The following is an 18676-nucleotide window of genomic DNA, read 5'->3' as shown; positions in this document are numbered from 1 at the left end:
TCTACATCCCCAAGGCCTTAAGGCGTGGATTTTTTAAACATTTTTTGTCTACATCCCCAAGGCCTTAAGGCGTGGATTTTTTAAACATTTTTTGTCTACATCCCCAAGGCCTTAAGGCGTGGATTTTTTAAACATTTTTTGTCTACATCCCCAAGGCCTTAAGGCGTGGATTTTTTAAACATTTTTTGTCTACATCCCCAAGGCCTTAAGGCGTGGATTTTTTAAACATTTTTTGTCTACATCCCCAAGGCCTTAAGGCGTGGATTTTTTAAACATTTTTTGTCTACATCCCCAAGGCCTTAAGGCGTGGATTTTTTAAACATTTTTTGTCTACATCCCCAAGGCCTTAAGGCGTGGATTTTTTAAACATTTTTTGTCTACATCCCCAAGGCCTTAAGGCGTGGATTTTTTAAACATTTTTTGTCTACATCCCCAAGGCCTTAAGGCGTGGATTTTTTAAACATTTTTTGTCTACATCCCCAAGGCCTTAAGGCGTGGATTTTTTAAACATTTTTTGTCTACATCCCCAAGGCCTTAAGGCGTGGATTTTTTAAACATTTTTTGTCTACATCCCCAAGGCCTTAAGGCGTGGATTTTTTAAACATTTTTTGTCTACATCCCCAAGGCCTTAAGGCGTGGATTTTTTAAACATTTTTTGTCTACATCCCCAAGGCCTTAAGGCGTGGATTTTTTAAACATTTTTTGTCTACATCCCCAAGGCCTTAAGGCGTGGATTTTTTAAACATTTTTTGTCTACATCCCCAAGGCCTTAAGGCGTGGATTTTTTAAACATTTTTTGTCTACATCCCCAAGGCCTTAAGGCGTGGATTTTTTAAACATTTTTTGTCTACATCCCCAAGGCCTTAAGGCGTGGATTTTTTAAACATTTTTTGTCTACATCCCCAAGGCCTTAAGGCGTGGATTTTTTAAACATTTTTTGTCTACATCCCCAAGGCCTTAAGGCGTGGATTTTTTAAACATTTTTTGTCTACATCCCCAAGGCCTTAAGGCGTGGATTTTTTAAACATTTTTTGTCTACATCCCCAAGGCCTTAAGGCGTGGATTTTTTAAACATTTTTTGTCTACATCCCCAAGGCCTTAAGGCGTGGATTTTTTAAACATTTTTTGTCTACATCCCCAAGGCCTTAAGGCGTGGATTTTTTAAACATTTTTTGTCTACATCCCCAAGGCCTTAAGGCGTGGATTTTTTAAACATTTTTTGTCTACATCCCCAAGGCCTTAAGGCGTGGATTTTTTAAACATTTTTTGTCTACATCCCCAAGGCCTTAAGGCGTGGATTTTTTAAACATTTTTTGTCTACATCCCCAAGGCCTTAAGGCGTGGATTTTTTAAACATTTTTTGTCTACATCCCCAAGGCCTTAAGGCGTGGATTTTTTAAACATTTTTTGTCTACATCCCCAAGGCCTTAAGGCGTGGATTTTTTAAACATTTTTTGTCTACATCCCCAAGGCCTTAAGGCGTGGATTTTTTAAACATTTTTTGTCTACATCCCCAAGGCCTTAAGGCGTGGATTTTTTAAACATTTTTTGTCTACATCCCCAAGGCCTTAAGGCGTGGATTTTTTAAACATTTTTTGTCTACATCCCCAAGGCCTTAAGGCGTGGATTTTTTAAACATTTTTTGTCTACATCCCCAAGGCCTTAAGGCGTGGATTTTTTAAACATTTTTTGTCTACATCCCCAAGGCCTTAAGGCGTGGATTTTTTAAACATTTTTTGTCTACATCCCCAAGGCCTTAAGGCGTGGATTTTTTAAACATTTTTTGTCTACATCCCCAAGGCCTTAAGGCGTGGATTTTTTAAACATTTTTTGTCTACATCCCCAAGGCCTTAAGGCGTGGATTTTTTAAACATTTTTTGTCTACATCCCCAAGGCCTTAAGGCGTGGATTTTTTAAACATTTTTTGTCTACATCCCCAAGGCCTTAAGGCGTGGATTTTTTAAACATTTTTTGTCTACATCCCCAAGGCCTTAAGGCGTGGATTTTTTAAACATTTTTTGTCTACATCCCCAAGGCCTTAAGGCGTGGATTTTTTAAACATTTTTTGTCTACATCCCCAAGGCCTTAAGGCGTGGATTTTTTAAACATTTTTTGTCTACATCCCCAAGGCCTTAAGGCGTGGATTTTTTAAACATTTTTTGTCTACATCCCCAAGGCCTTAAGGCGTGGATTTTTTAAACATTTTTTGTCTACATCCCCAAGGCCTTAAGGCGTGGATTTTTTAAACATTTTTTGTCTACATCCCCAAGGCCTTAAGGCGTGGATTTTTTAAACATTTTTTGTCTACATCCCCAAGGCCTTAAGGCGTGGATTTTTTAAACATTTTTTGTCTACATCCCCAAGGCCTTAAGGCGTGGATTTTTTAAACATTTTTTGTCTACATCCCCAAGGCCTTAAGGCGTGGATTTTTTAAACATTTTTTGTCTACATCCCCAAGGCCTTAAGGCGTGGATTTTTTAAACATTTTTTGTCTACATCCCCAAGGCCTTAAGGCGTGGATTTTTTAAACATTTTTTGTCTACATCCCCAAGGCCTTAAGGCGTGGATTTTTTAAACATTTTTTGTCTACATCCCCAAGGCCTTAAGGCGTGGATTTTTTAAACATTTTTTGTCTACATCCCCAAGGCCTTAAGGCGTGGATTTTTTAAACATTTTTTGTCTACATCCCCAAGGCCTTAAGGCGTGGATTTTTTAAACATTTTTTGTCTACATCCCCAAGGCCTTAAGGCGTGGATTTTTTAAACATTTTTTGTCTACATCCCCAAGGCCTTAAGGCGTGGATTTTTTAAACATTTTTTGTCTACATCCCCAAGGCCTTAAGGCGTGGATTTTTTAAACATTTTTTGTCTACATCCCCAAGGCCTTAAGGCGTGGATTTTTTAAACATTTTTTGTCTACATCCCCAAGGCCTTAAGGCGTGGATTTTTTAAACATTTTTTGTCTACATCCCCAAGGCCTTAAGGCGTGGATTTTTTAAACATTTTTTGTCTACATCCCCAAGGCCTTAAGGCGTGGATTTTTTAAACATTTTTTGTCTACATCCCCAAGGCCTTAAGGCGTGGATTTTTTAAACATTTTTTGTCTACATCCCCAAGGCCTTAAGGCGTGGATTTTTTAAACATTTTTTGTCTACATCCCCAAGGCCTTAAGGCGTGGATTTTTTAAACATTTTTTGTCTACATCCCCAAGGCCTTAAGGCGTGGATTTTTTAAACATTTTTTGTCTACATCCCCAAGGCCTTAAGGCGTGGATTTTTTAAACATTCACTCCCAATTTAACTTTTTTGTCTACATCCCAGGCAAGAAACATTTTTTGTCTACATCCCCAAGGCCTTAAGGCGTGGATTTTTTAAACATTTTTTGTCTACATCCCCAAGGCCTTAAGGCGTGGATTTTTTAAACATTTTTTGTCTACATCCCCAAGGCCTAAGGCGTGGATTTTTTAAACATTTTTGTCTACATCCCCAAGGCCTTAAGGCGTGGATTTTTTAAACATTTTTGTCTACATCCCCAAGGCCTTAAGGCGTGGATTTTTTAACATTTTTTTGTCTACATCCCCAAGGCTTAAGGCGTGATTTTTTAAACATTTTTGTCTACATCCCCAAGGCCTTAAGGCGTGGATTTTTACATTTTTTGTCTACATCCCCAAGCCTTAAGCGTGAATTTTTTAAACATTTTGTCTACATCCCCAAGGCTCTACATCCCCAAGGCCTTAAGGCGTGGATTTTTTAACAATTTTTTGTCTACATCCCCAAGGCCTTAAGGCGTGGATTTTTTAACAATTTTTTGTCTACATCCCCAAGGCCTTAAGGCGTGGATTTTTTAACAATTTTTTGTCTACATCCCCAAGGCCATAAGGCGTGGATTTTTTAAAAATTTTTTGTCTACATCCCCAAGGCCTTAAGGCGTGGATTTTTTAAGAATTTTTTGTCTACATCCCCAAGGCCTTAAGGCGTGGATTTTTTAACAATTTTTTGTCTACATCCCCAAGGCCTTAAGGCGTGGATTTTTTAAGAATTTTTTGTCTACATCCCCAAGGCCTTAAGGCGTGGATTTTTTAACAATTTTTTGTCTACATCCCCAAGGCCTTAAGTCGTGGATTTTTTAAGAATTTTTTGTCTACATCCCCAAGGCCTTACGGCGTGGATTTTTTAAGAATTTTTTGTCCATACACCCAAGGTCTTAAGGCGTGGATTTTTTAAGAATTGTTTGTCTATACAGCCAAGGTCTTAAGGCGTGGATTTTTTAAAAATTTTTTGTCTTACTCTTTTACCATAAATGACTTGAGCAAGCAAGCCAGCTTATGTGTCTCTGCTTTAAATTGGGAGATAAAGAATAAAGAATTACCTGAATCTCATTGGATTGGCCTTAAAAATAACCTCCTCACAGATACGACAATGAAAATTGAAACCCCCCTCCATGACTCATTAATTTGCTTTGACGACTCTACTTCAAAATTCATTTTCATTAAAATATAATTTTTCTTCACAACCAAAGATTTCGAAATAATTTCACCATAATTATGAACAGATAACAATCAACAAACAAACCAACCGCCAAGTAACTAACCCTCAACACCCACTACACCCCACATTATTGATAAAAAAAGAATTTCATTACTCTCTTTAACCATGAATTATTGGCCAATATACCATATACAACTCGACAACAACAACAATTTCTAAATATCAGACACTCCGAATAACAAGGTTTTCGGTTTTTGTTTAACCCCCTCTCCCCTAACTGATTAGTAAATATTGACGTGTGAATGTGAAACACTTGTTGTGCTAATAAATAGGTAGATAACAACAACAAGAATAATACAACAACAATAAAAAATATTGTATATGTAACATGGGAAGTCATTTTAGTCTACAACACTAATTGGAGCTACGGGTTTGTGATGTATTCAAATATTGGACATGCAACGAAAATTTGGTAGCACCGACGTAGCAAAGGGGCGACCCTCATAGTCATATTTTTAGAAATTGTTTGTGTATTTTACTCGAAAAAATTCAAATTTTGTCAAGTGGGTCCACCGAAATGGCATTTGGTTCTAGGCAGTGCCCAGAGGGATGTAGTGCGGGCTGATTAGGTTGATAGCTCTAAGTTTTACACGGTCAATAAGGATGACCCCACCAGAATTAGCGGAGATTGCCACAGTTCGCCAGACATAACCATCGTGCCACTAGGTCTAACAGATGATATCACCTAGCAACTTCTCAAGAGCCAGACCCTATAATTGTCTCCACCAGTAGACCGCTAGACTTCATCACCTCTGAACGTCGCACTTGCACGAATCATGGCAAAGCTAACTGGCCTGGTTTCAGAGAATTTACAGGTTTCAGAGATGTTTGGGTAACAGACATCGCTGCATACCTACTGGTCGAACACCCGAAGAGATATAAAATTTCCCAGTAGAGGAGGCGGATTTTTTATGGAATTTTCTGGAGGATATATGTACAAGTACATCGTTTAGCCCTTAGCGCAGACTCTTGGGGGTTTACTCCTCCGCAGAATGTGAAAGTTATACACATGGCGGTCTTCAGAATGAATGTCGTACGCTGCGCATCACTGTAACAGAGCTACACGCCATCTTCACTCATACCAGTCGATGACTGAACTAGAAAAAGCCGTGCGATAGAACAGTGTTGGTGGTGCTATACTTATCGAAAGTATTTGATACTGTTAAGCACTCCACACTATTTGAAATAAATTTTCAAGTCCATATTCCGGCCCATGAATGTGGATTTTTTAAATAAATTTGTCTTCCCCATAAACGTGAATTTTTTAAATAAATTTTCAAGTCCACATTCCGGCCCATAAACGTGGATTTTTTAAATAAATTTTCAAGTCCACATTCCGGCCCATAAACGTGGATTTTTTAAATAAATTTTAAAGTCCACATTCCGGCCCAAAAACGTGGATTTTTTAAATAAATTTTAAAGTCCACATTCCGGCCCAAAAACGTGGGTTTTTTAAATAAATTTTCAAGTCTATATTACGGCCCATAAACGTGGATTTTTTAAATAAATTTTCAAGTCCACATTCCGGCCCATAAACGTGGATTTTTTAAATAAATTTTCAAGTCCACATTCCGGCCCATAAACGTGGATTTTTTAAATAAATTTTCAAGTCCACATTCCGGCCCATAAACGTGGATTTTTTAAATAAATTTTAAAGTCCACATTCCGACCCATAAACGTGGATTTTTTAAATAAATTTTCAAGTCCACATTCCGGCCCATAAACGTGGATTTTTTAAATAAATTTTAAAGTCCACATTCCGGCCCATAAACGTGGATTTTTTAAATAAATTTTCAAGTCTATATTACGGCCCATAAACGTGGATTTTTTAAATAAATTTTCAAGTCCACATTCCGGCCCATAAACGTGGATTTTTTAAATAAATTTTCAAGTCTATATTACGGCCCATAAACGTGGATTTTTTAAATAAATTTTCAAGTCCACATTCCGGCCCATAAACGTGGATTTTTTAAATAAATTTTAAAGTCCACATTCCGGCCCATAAAAGCCGAATTTTTTAATAAATTTTCAAGTCCACATTCCAGCCCATAAACGTAGATTTTTTAAATAAATTTTTAAGTCCACATTCCGGCCCATAAACGTGGATTTTTTAAATAAATTTTCAAGTCCACATTCCGGCCCATAAACGTGGATTTTTTAAAGAAATTTTCAAGTCTACATTCCGACCCATAAACGTGGATTTTTTAAATAAATTTTCAAGTCCACATACCGGCCCATAAACGTGGATTTTTTAAATAAATTTTCAAGTCTATATTACGGCCCATAAACGTGGATTTTTTAAATAAATTTTCAAGTCCACATTCCGGCCCATAAACGTGGATTTTTTAAATAAATTTTAAAGTCCACATTCCGGCCCATAAACGTGGATTTTTTAAATAAATTTTCAAGTCTATATTACGGCCCATAAACGTGGATTTTTTAAATAAATTTTCAAGTCCACATTCCGGCCCATAAACGTGGATTTTTTAAATAAATTTTCAAGTCTATATTACGGCCCATAAACGTGGATTTTTTAAATAAATTTTCAAGTCCACATTCCGGCCCATAAACGTGGATTTTTTAAATAAATTTTCAAGTCTATATTACGGCCCATAAACGTGGATTTTTTAAATAAATTTTCAAGTCCACATTCCGGCCCATAAACGTGGATTTTTTAAATAAATTTTCAAGTCTATATTACGGCCCATAAACGTGGATTTTTTAAATAAATTTTCAAGTCCACATTCCGGCCCATAAACGTGGATTTTTTAAATAAATTTTAAAGTCCACATTCCGGCCCATAAACGCGGATTTTTTAAATAAATTTTCAAGTCCACATTCCAGCCCATAAACGTAGATTTTTTAAATAAATTTTTAAGTCCACATTCCGGCCCATAAACGTGGATTTTTTAAATAAATTTTCAAGTCCACATTCCGGCCCATAAACGTGGATTTTTTAAAGAAATTTTCAAGTCTACATTCCGACCCATAAACGTGGATTTTTTAAATAAATTTTCAAGTCCACATACCGGCCCATAAACGTGGATTTTTTAAATAAATTTTCAAGTCTATATTACGGCCCATAAACGTGGATTTTTTAAATAAATTTTCAAGTCCACATTCCGGCCCATAAACGTGGATTTTTTAAATAAATTTTAAAGTCCACATTCCGGCCCATAAACGTGGATTTTTTAAATAAATTTTCAAGTCTATATTACGGCCCATAAACGTGGATTTTTTAAATAAATTTTCAAGTCCACATTCCGGCCCATAAACGTGGATTTTTTAAATAAATTTTCAAGTCTATATTACGGCCCATAAACGTGGATTTTTTAAATAAATTTTCAAGTCCACATTCCGGCCCATAAACGTGGATTTTTTAAATAAATTTTAAAGTCCACATTCCGGCCCATAAACGTGGATTTTTTAAATAAATTTTCAAGTCTATATTACGGCCCATAAACGTGGATTTTTTAAATAAATTTTCAAGTCCACATTCCGGCCCATAAACGTGGATTTTTTAAATAAATTTTCAAGTCTATATTACGGCCCATAAACGTGGATTTTTTAAATAAATTTTCAAGTCCACATTCCGGCCCATAAACGTGGATTTTTTAAATAAATTTTAAAGTCCACATTCCGGCCCATAAACGCGGATTTTTTAAATAAATTTTCAAGTCCACATTCCAGCCCATAAACGTAGATTTTTTAAATAAATTTTTAAGTCCACATTCCGGCCCATAAACGTGGATTTTTTAAATAAATTTTCAAGTCCACATTCCGGCCCATAAACGTGGATTTTTTAAAGAAATTTTCAAGTCTACATTCCGACCCATAAACGTGGATTTTTTAAATAAATTTTCAAGTCCACATACCGGCCCATAAACGTGGATTTTTTAAATAAATTTTCAAGTCCACATTCCGGCCCATAAACGTGGATTTTTTAAAGAAATTTTCAAGTCTACATTCCGGCCCATAAACGTGGATTTTTTAAATAAATTTTCAAGTCCACATTCCGGCCCATAAACGTGGATTTTTTAAATAAATTTTCAAGTCCACATTCCGGCCAATAAACGTGGATTTTTTAAATAAATTTTCAAGTCCACATTCCGGCCCATAAACGTGGATTTTTTAAATAAATTTTCAAGTCCACATTCCGGCCCATAAACGTGGATTTTTTTAATAAATTTTCAAGTCCACATTCCAGCCCATAAACGTGGATTTTTTAAATAAATTTTCAAGTCCACATTCCGGCCCATAAACGTGGATTTTTTAAATAAATTTTCAAGTCCACATTCCGGCCCATAAACGTGGATTTTTTAAATAAATTTTCAAGTCCACATTCCGGGCCATAAACGTGGATTTTTTAAAGAAATTTTCAAGTCTACATTCCGACCCATAAACGTGGATTTTTTAAAGAAATTTTCAAGTCTACATTCCGACCCATAAACGTGGATTTTTTAAATAAATTTTCAAGTCCACATACCTGCCCATAAACGTGGATTTTTTAAATAAATTTTAAAGTCCACATTCCGGCCCATAAACGTGGATTTTTTAAATAAATTTTCAAGTCTATATTACGGCCTATAAACGTGGATTTTTTAAATAAATTTTCAAGTCCACATTCCGGCCCATAAACGTGGATTTTTTAAATAAATTTTCAAGTCCACATTCCGGCCCATAAACGTGGATTTTTTAAATAAATTTTCAAGTCTATATTACGGCCCATAAACGTGGATTTTTTAAATAAATTTTCAAGTCCACATTCCGGCCCATAAACGTGGATTTTTTAAATAAATTTTAAAGTCCACATTCCGGCCCATAAACGCGGATTTTTTAAATAAATTTTCAAGTCCACATTCCAGCCCATAAACGTAGATTTTTTAAATAAATTTTTAAGTCCACATTCCGGCCCATAAACGTGGATTTTTTAAATAAATTTTCAAGTCCACATTCCGGCCCATAAACGTGGATTTTTAAAGAAATTTTCAAGTCTACATTCCGACCCATAAACGTGGATTTTTTAAATAAATTTTCAAGTCCACATACCGGCCCATAAACGTGGATTTTTTAAATAAATTTTCAAGTCCACATTCCGGCCCATAAACGTGGATTTTTTAAAGAAATTTTCAAGTCTACATTCCGGCCCATAAACGTGGATTGTTTAAATAAATTTTCAAGTCCACATTCCGGCCCATAAACGTGGATTTTTTAAATAAATTTTCAAGTCCACATTCCGGCCAATAAACGTGGATTTTTTAAATAAATTTTCAAGTCCACATTCCGGCCCATAAACGTGGATTTTTTAAATAAATTTTCAAGTCCACATTCCGGCCCATAAACGTGGATTTTTTTAATAAATTTTCAAGTCCACATTCCAGCCCATAAACGTAGATTTTTTAAATAAATTTTTAAGTCCACATTCCGGCCCATAAACGTGGATTTTTTAAATAAATTTTCAAGTCCACATTCCGGCCCATAAACGTGGATTTTTAAAGAAATTTTCAAGTCTACATTCCGACCCATAAACGTGGATTTTTTAAATAAATTTTCAAGTCCACATACCGGCCCATAAACGTGGATTTTTTAAATAAATTTTCAAGTCCACATACCGGCTCATAAACGTGGATTTTTTAAAGAAATTTTCAAGTCTACATTCCGGCCCATAAACGTGGATTTTTTAAATAAATTTTCAAGTCCACATTCCGGCCCATAAACGTGGATTTTTTAAATAAATTTTCAAGTCCACATTCCGGCCAATAAACGTGGATTTTTTAAATAAATTTTCAAGTCCACATTCCGGCCCATAAACGTGGATTTTTTAAATAAATTTTCAAGTCCACATTCCGGCCCATAAACGTGGATTTTTTAAAAAAAATTTCAAGTCTAAATTCCGCCCATAAACGTGGATTTTTTAAATAAATGTTCAAGTCCACATTCCGGCCCATAAACGTGGATTTTTTAAATAAATGTTCAAGTCCACATTCCGGCCCATAAACATGGATTTTTTAAATAAATTTTCAAGTCCACATTCCGGCCCATAAACGTGGATTTTTTAAATAAATTTTCAAGTCCACATTCCGGCCCATAAACGTGGATTTTTTAAATAAATTTTCAAGCCCACATTCCGGCCCATAAACGTGGATTTTTAAAGAAATTTTCAAGCCTACATTCCGGCCTATAAACGTGGATTTTTAAAGAAATTTTCAAGCCTACATTCCGGCCCATAAACGTGGATTTTTTAAATAAATTTTCAAGTCCACATTCCGGCCCATAAACGTGGATTATTTAAATAAATTTTCAAGTCTACATTCTGGCCCATAAACGTGGATTTTTTAAATAAATTTTCAAGTCCACATTCCGGCCCAAAAACGCGGATTTTTTAAATAAATTTTCAAGTCCACATTCCAGCCCATAAACGTGGATTTTTTAAATAAATTTTCAAGTCCACATTCCGACCCATAAACGTGGATTTTTTAAAGAAATTTTCAAGTCTACATTCCGACCCATAAACGTGGATTTTTTAAAGAAATTTTCAAGTCCACATACCGGATTTTTTAAATAAATTTTCAAGTCCACATTCCGGCAAATAAACGTGGATTTTTTAAATAAATGTTGAAGCCCACATTCTTCTCTATAAAATAATATTCTTAGATGTGTTTCGATTTAAATATTATATAACAAACAATGTTCGGCGGAAAGAGCGACACACACGTGGGAAATATTTTTTAAATATTCTGCTGTTAAATTAAATATTCATAAAAGACACGTCACTTAAATGGCCATATACGAGTGAACATATGTACTGTATATATGTATATAGATAATAGAAGGTGGCCTTGTACTTTGTTGTAATTCCCTACGAAGTTACAAAATACGAATATATATGTAGTTAACAACCTATAGAGAACTCAGACCCTTTTTGGAACGATAAGTGAATAGACACGGGTAAGAGACAGTTCGCAGCAGGGCAACTTATGTTTTTACAGTGCCCTTGCTGCAATGTACTTTTTAATACTTTGAAAGCAAGATGTAGGTGTATTCCCAGTGGCATGACTTCCCAAAATTTCCCTTTTGCACCCTCTTCTTCTTCACTGAATAGTTTCCCTGAATTCCCGTTATCACAATTTTAAGCCAATTTAAACCCGAATTATATTTGGTAATTTTGTATGCGGCCAATTACTGTTTGTTGATAAGAGTGGGTGGGTGTTGGAGGTGAATTGGTTCCCATTAGCTTCAACTCTCTACCCTCTCTCTCCAATAAACTGAGAATTATCACTACAAAAATTGTCTCAGGTATATTTGGTTTAAAAACACTTCACTTTGACATTGAAAATCGCGTTCAATTTATAAATAATTTTAAATGGTCCAGTAATCACTCCTTGTCCTCACCTCCACCCACCCACACTTTTTTCTGCTACTTACCCTTTTGGTTGGAAACTCTTTTTCAGCACTTCCTCTTTAATGTTTTTTTCTCGTTTGTGTATAGTTCCGCCACAAAGGTAACGCAGTAACCGTCAATGTTGTATTTATTTATTCGAGCCACTTCGATTGCGCGCTATCTGGCCAAATAAATTATTTATTTTTTTTTCTGATTATTTTCACAACTGATTTTGAGTTCTTGTTCTATTTATGTTGCTTTTGTTGTTGTTCTATATTTTCCGTTTTTTTATTCTGTTTTTGGGCCAACCAATTTTGTTAGGCTTTGAAACGTTTAACTGCATCAACACATGAACATCAACTAAACCGCAATACTTTTTTTTGATTTTCAACTGTCTGATTTGTGGAAGAGTCACAGTCACAAGCCATTTCGACACTATCACACTAGCGGTAAATGGAGGGTGGAGGAAATAGCAAAGTGAACTAAGTGGTAAAAAATAGAAAACAAATATAAGAAGAAAAAAGACTATAGAATAGAAGCCCTCCGTGGGAGGCTTCCATAGAATAGAAGACCTCCGTGGTAGGCTTCTAGGCTTCTATAGACCTCCGTAGGAGGCTTCTATAGAATAGAAGACCTCCGTAGGAGGCTTTTATAGAATAGAAGACCTCCGTAGGAGGCTTCGATAGAATAGAAGACCTCAGTAGGAGGAATGGAAGATATTCGTAGGAGGCTTCTATAGAATAGAAGACCGCCGTAGGAGGCTTTTATAGAATAGAAGACCTCCGTAGGAGGCTTTTATAGAATAGAAGACCTCCGTAGGAGGCTTCTATAGAATACAAGACTTCCGTAGGTGGCTTCTAAAGAATATAAGGCCTCCGTAGGAGGCTTCTTTAGAATATAAGGCCTCCGTATTAGCCTTCTATAGAATAGAAGACCTCCGTAGGAGGCTTCTGTAGAATAGAAGACCTCCATAGGAGGCTTCTATAGAATAGAAGAACTCCGTAGGAGGCTTCTATAGACTAGAAGACCTCCGTAGGAGGCTTCTATAGAATGTAAGACCTCCGTATGAGGCTTCTGTAGAATAGAAGACCTCCATAGGAGGCTTCTATAGCATAGAAGACCACCGTAGAAGGCTTCTATAGAATAGAAGACCTCCGTAGGAGGCTTCTATAGAAGGAGGCTTCAATAGAATAGAAGACCTCCGTAGGAGGCTTCTATAGAATACAAGACTTCCGTATGAGGCTTCTATAGAATAGAAGACCTCCGTAGGAGACTTCTATAGAAAAGAAGACCTCCGTAGGAGGCTTTTATAGAATAGAAGACATCCGTGGAAGGCTTCAATAGAATAACAGGACACAGTAGGAGGCTTCTATAGAATAGAAGACCTCCGTAGGAGTCTTCTATAGAATAGAAGACCTCCGTAGGAGGCTTTTATAGAATAGAAGCCCTCCGTAAGAGGCTTCTATAGAACAGATTGCCTCCGTAGGAGGCTTTTATATATATATCTCCGTGGGAGGCTTCTATAAAATAGAAGTCTTCCGTAGGAGGCTTCTATAGAACAGAAGAAGGCCTCCGTGGGAGGCTTCTATTGAATAGAAGACCTCCGTAGGAGGCTGCTATAGAATAGAAGACCTCCGTAGGAGGCTTCTATAGAATAGAAGAATTCCGTAGGAGGCTTCTATAAAATAGAAGTCTTCCGTAGGAGGCTTCTATAAAATAGAAGTCTTCCGTAGGAGGCTTCTATAGAATAGTATAGAAGACCTCCGTAGGAGGCTTCTATAGAATAGAAGACCTCCGTAGGAGGCTTCTGTAGAATAGAAGACCTCCGTAGGAGGCTTCTATAGAATGGAAGAATTCCGTAGGAGGCTTCTATTGAATAGAAGACCTCCGTAGGAGGCTGCTATAGAATAGAAGACCTCCGTAGGAGGCTTCTATTGAATAGAAGACCTCCGTAGGAGGCTGCTATAGAAAAGAAGGCCTGCGTAGGAGGCTTCTACCGAATAGAAGACCTCCGTAGGATGCATCTATAGAATAGAAGACCTCCGTAGGAGGCTTTTATAGAATAGAAGCCCTCCGTAAGAGGCTTCTATAGAACAGATTGCCTCCGTAGGAGGCTTTTATATATATATCTCCGTGGGAGGCTTCTATAAAATAGAAGTCTTCCGTAGGAGGCTTCTATAGAACAGAAGAAGGCCTCCGTGGGAGGCTTCTATTGAATAGAAGACCTCCGTAGGAGGCTGCTATAGAATAGAAGACCTCCGTAGGAGGCTTCTATAGAATAGAAGAATTCCGTAGGAGGCTTCTATAAAATAGAAGTCTTCCGTAGGAGGCTTCTATAAAATAGAAGTCTTCCGTAGGAGGCTTCTATAGAATAGTATAGAAGACCTCCGTAGGAGGCTTCTATAGAATAGAAGACCTCCGTAGGAGGCTTCTGTAGAATAGAAGACCTCCGTAGGAGGCTTCTATAGAATGGAAGAATTCCGTAGGAGGCTTCTATAGGATAGAAGGCCTCCGTAGGAGGCTTCTATAGGATAGAAGGCTTCCGTAGGAGGCTTCTATATAATGGAAGACCTCCGTAGGATGCTTCTATAAAATAGAAGACCTAGGTATGAGGCTTCTATAGAATAGAAGACCTCCGTTGGAGGCTTCTATAGAATAAAAGACCTCCGTAGGAGTCTTCTATAGAATAGAAGACCTCCGTAGGAAGCTTCTATAAAATAGAAGACCTCCGTAGGAACCTTTTATAAAATAGAAGATCTCCGTAGGAGGCTTCTATAGAATAGAAGACCTCCGTAGGAGGCTTCTATAGAATAGAAGACCTCCGTAGGAGGCTTCTATAGAATAGAAGACCTCCGTAGGAGGCTTCTATAGAACAGAAGATCTCTTCTATAGAATAGAAGACCTCCGTAGGAGGCTTCTATAGAATGGAAGACCTCCGTAGGAGGCTTCTATAGGATAGAAGACTTCCGTAGGAGGCTTCTATAGAATAGAAGGCCTCCGTAGGAGGCTTCTATATAATAGAAGACCTCAGTGGGAGGCTTCTTTAGAACAGAAGACCTGTGTGGGAGGCTTCTATCAAATAGAAGACCTCCATGGGTGGCTTCTATAGAATAGAAGACCTCCGTATAAGGCTTTTATAGAATAGAAGACCTAGGTATGAGGCTTCTATAGAATACAAGACCTCCGTAGGAGGCTTCTATAGAATAGAAGACCTCCGTTGGAGGCTTCTATAGAATAGAAGACCTCCGTAGGAGGCTTCTATAGAAGAGAAGACCTCCGTAGGAGGCTTCTATAGAATAGAAGACCTCCGTTGGAGGCTTCTATAGAATAGAAGACCTCCGTAGGAGGCTTCTATAGAAGAGAAGACCTCCGTAGGAGGCTTCTATAGAATAGAAGACCTCCGTAGGAGACTTCTATAGAATAGAAGACCTCCGTAGGAGGCTTCTATAGAATAGAAGACCTCCGTAGGAAGCTTCTATAGAATAGAAGACCTCCGTAGGAGGCTTCTATAGAATAGAAGACCTCCGTAGGAAGCTTCTATAGAATAGAAGACCTCCGTAGGAGGCTTCTATAGAATAGAAGACCTCCGTACAAGGCTTCTATAGAATAGAAGACCTCCGTAGGAGGCTTCCATAGAATAGAAGACCTCAGTAGGAGGAATGGAAGATATTCGTAGGAGGCTTCTATAGAATAGAAGAACACCGTGGGAGGCTTCTATAGAATAGAAGACCTCCGTAGGAGGCTTCAATAGAATAGAAGACCACCGTGGGAGGCTTCTATAGAATAGAAGACCTCCGTGGGAGGCTTCTATAGAATAGAAGACCTCCGTAGGAAGCTTCTATAGAATAGAAGACCTCCGTAGGAGGCTTCTATAGAATAGAAGACCTCCGTAGGAGGCTTCTATAGAATAGAAGACCTCCGTAGGAAGCTTCTATAGAATAGAAGACCTCCGTAGGAGGCTTCTATAGAATAGAAGACCTCCGTACAAGGCTTCTATAGAATAGAAGACCTCCGTAGGAGGCTTCCATAGAATAGAAGACCTCCGTAGGAGGCTTCCATAGTGTAGAGACCTCAGTAGGAGGCTTCTATAGAATAGAAGACCTCAGTAGGAGGAATGGAAGATATTCGTAGGAGGCTTCTATAGAATAGAAGATCACCGTGGGAGGCTTCTATAGAATAGGAGACCTCCGTGGGAGGCTTCTATAGAATAGAAGACCTCCGTAGGAGGCTTCTATAGAATAGAAGACCTCCGTGGGAGGCTTCTATAGAATAGAAGACCTCCGTAGGAGGCTTCCATAGAGTAGAACACCTCCGTAGGAGGCTTCCATAGAATAGAAGACCTCCGTAGGAGGCTTCTATAGAATAGAAGACCTCCGTAGGAAGCTTCTATAGAATAGAAGACCTCCGTAGGAGGCTTCTATAGAATAGAAGACCTCCGTACAAGGCTTCTATAGAATAGAAGACCTCAGTAGGAGGAATGGAAGATATTCGTAGGAGGCTTCTATAGAATAGAAGACCACCGTGGGAGGCTTCTATAGAATAGAAGACCTCCGTAAGAGGCTTCTATAGAATAGAAGACCACCGTGGGAGGCTTCTATAGAATAGAAGACCTCCGTGGGAGGCTTCTATAGAATAGAAGACCTCCGTAGGAAGCTTCTATAGAATAGAAGACCTCCGTAGGAGGCTTCTATAGAATAGAAGACCTCCGTAGGAGGCTTCTATAGAATAGAAGACCTCCGTAGGAGGCTTCTATAGAATAGAAGACCTCCGTAGGAGGCTTCTATAGAATAGAAGACCTCCGTAGGAGGCTTCTATAGAATAGAAGACCTCCGTAGGAAGCTTCTATAGAATAGAATACCTCCGTAGGAGGCTTCTATAGAATAGAAGACCTCCGTACAAGGCTTCTATAGAATAGAAGACCTGCGTAGGAGGCTTCCATAGAATAGAAGACCTCCGCAGGAGGCTTCCATAGAGTAGAAGACCTCAGTAGGAGGCTTCTATAGAATAGAAGACCTCAGTAGGAGGAATGGAAGATATTCGTAGGAGGCTTCTATAGAATAGAAGACCACCGTGGGAGGCTTCTATAGAATAGAAGACCTCCGTGGGAGGCTTCTATAGAATAGAAGACCTCCGTAGGAGGCTTCTATAGAATAGAAGACCTCCGTGGGAGGCTTCTATAGAATAGAAGACCTCCGTAGGAGGCTTCTATAGAATAGAAGACCTCCGTACGAGGCTTCTATAGAATAGAAGACCTCCGTACAAGGCTTCTATAGAATAGAAGACCTCCGTAGGAGGCTTCCATAGAATAGAAGACCTCCGTAGGAGGCTTCCATAGAGTAGAACACCTCCGTAGGAGGCTTCCATAGAATAGAAGACCTCCGTAGGAGGCTTCTATAGAATAGAAGACCACCGTGGGAGGCTTCTATAGAATAGAAGACCTCCGTAGGAGGCTTCAATAGAATAGAAGACCTCCGTAGGAGGCTTCTATAGAACAGAAGACCTCCGTAGGAGGCTTCTATAGAACAGAAGACCTCCGTAGGAGGCTTCTATAGAACAGAAGACCTCCGTAGGAGGCTTCTATAGAACAGAAGACCTCCGTAGGAGGCTTCTATAGAATAGAAGACCTCCGTAGGAGGCTTCTATAGAATAGAAGACCTCCGTAGGAGGCTTCTATAGAATAGAAGACCTCCGTAGGAGGCTTCTATAGAATAGAAGACCTCCGTAGGAGGCTTCTATAGAATAGAAGACCTCCGTAGGAGGCTTCTATAGAATAGAAGACCTCCGTAGGAGGCTTCTATAGAATAGAAGACCTCCGTAGGAGGCTTCTATAGAATAGAAGACCTCCGTAGGAGGCTTCTATAGAATAGAAGACCTCCGTAGGAGGCTTCTATAGAATAGAAGACCTCCGTAGGAGGCTTCTATAGATGCTGCAGAGCTGCGGACCTAATCTGAAATGTCTTTTTATGTTCTTTTAATTTTGTGAGTTAATTTCTTTTGCATTTTCCCTTAAATGTTTACTTAAATGTATGCACACTTTTTATGAAAAAAGTTATAATAATTAATAACTATATGATATAGAATAACAACAACAATAATAGGGGTAAATTACCAACAACAACATGATTTAAATCAAATCAAAAAAGCCACAACACGAAAACTATTTTTTTTTTGTTTTGAGCCCAAATGAATTTTGTTGTGAAAAGAAGGAAATTACTCTCCCAATGAAAGCTTTCAAAGGAAAGCAACACCCCAAGAGAGTGAAAGAGAATAAGGTAACATAACATAACCTTACTATTTAACGAACACAAAACAAATAACTGCCACCTTTTGTTTTGTTGTTGTTTTATCTTATCACACTCAAGCAGGTATTTAATTCTTATCAGACACCGACCATCGTTGGCAGGGCAGTGTTAACAAAGCCTGACAGAGTTAGGCTAGTTATCAGTCCAGAAGCGATAAAAGCGCAAGAGATAATATTTCGTATCTAGGGATTTTATGGTGTATGAATTGCGTGTTTTTCATGGCAGGTCTGTGGAGTTTAGCCTACATAGGTGTATTAGGTGTATTGATTAGCCGCCCTATATCGGATGTATTACTCACTCGCGCTGTGGAAATTAGTTTTGATTTTGGTCAAATCATTGAAAAAATGAATCATAAATTTGAAAGATATTGTTGGTTCGGCCCTAGGAGGAAGAGCAGAAGAAATATCTTTTTCAAATATTTTTCCCAACATTGCGTTAGTCTAAAGG

At 38.0% G+C, this 18676-nt stretch overlaps 1 protein-coding gene across 1 annotated transcript in view; it reads right to left on the bottom strand.

Annotated features, from left to right (window-relative positions):
- Tsp29Fa (Tetraspanin 29Fa) overlaps nucleotides 1-12364 on the bottom strand; it is a 39150-nt gene extending 26786 nt beyond the window's left edge. The window contains exon 1 of the mRNA XM_073967093.1: nucleotides 11972-12364. The gene's annotated coding sequence lies outside the window, so the exon portion shown is untranslated. The remainder of the gene's footprint in view (nucleotides 1-11971) is intronic.
- Between the last annotated feature and the right edge of the window lie 6312 nt (nucleotides 12365-18676).

Source organism: Musca autumnalis, unplaced genomic scaffold, assembly GCF_047663935.1.
Source record: "Musca autumnalis isolate F117 unplaced genomic scaffold, ASM4766393v1 scaffold_2, whole genome shotgun sequence".
NCBI lineage: Eukaryota > Metazoa > Arthropoda > Insecta > Diptera > Muscidae > Musca > Musca autumnalis.
The sequence above is the reverse complement of the archived record's forward strand: the minus strand, read 5'-3'. Positions and strand labels throughout refer to the sequence as shown.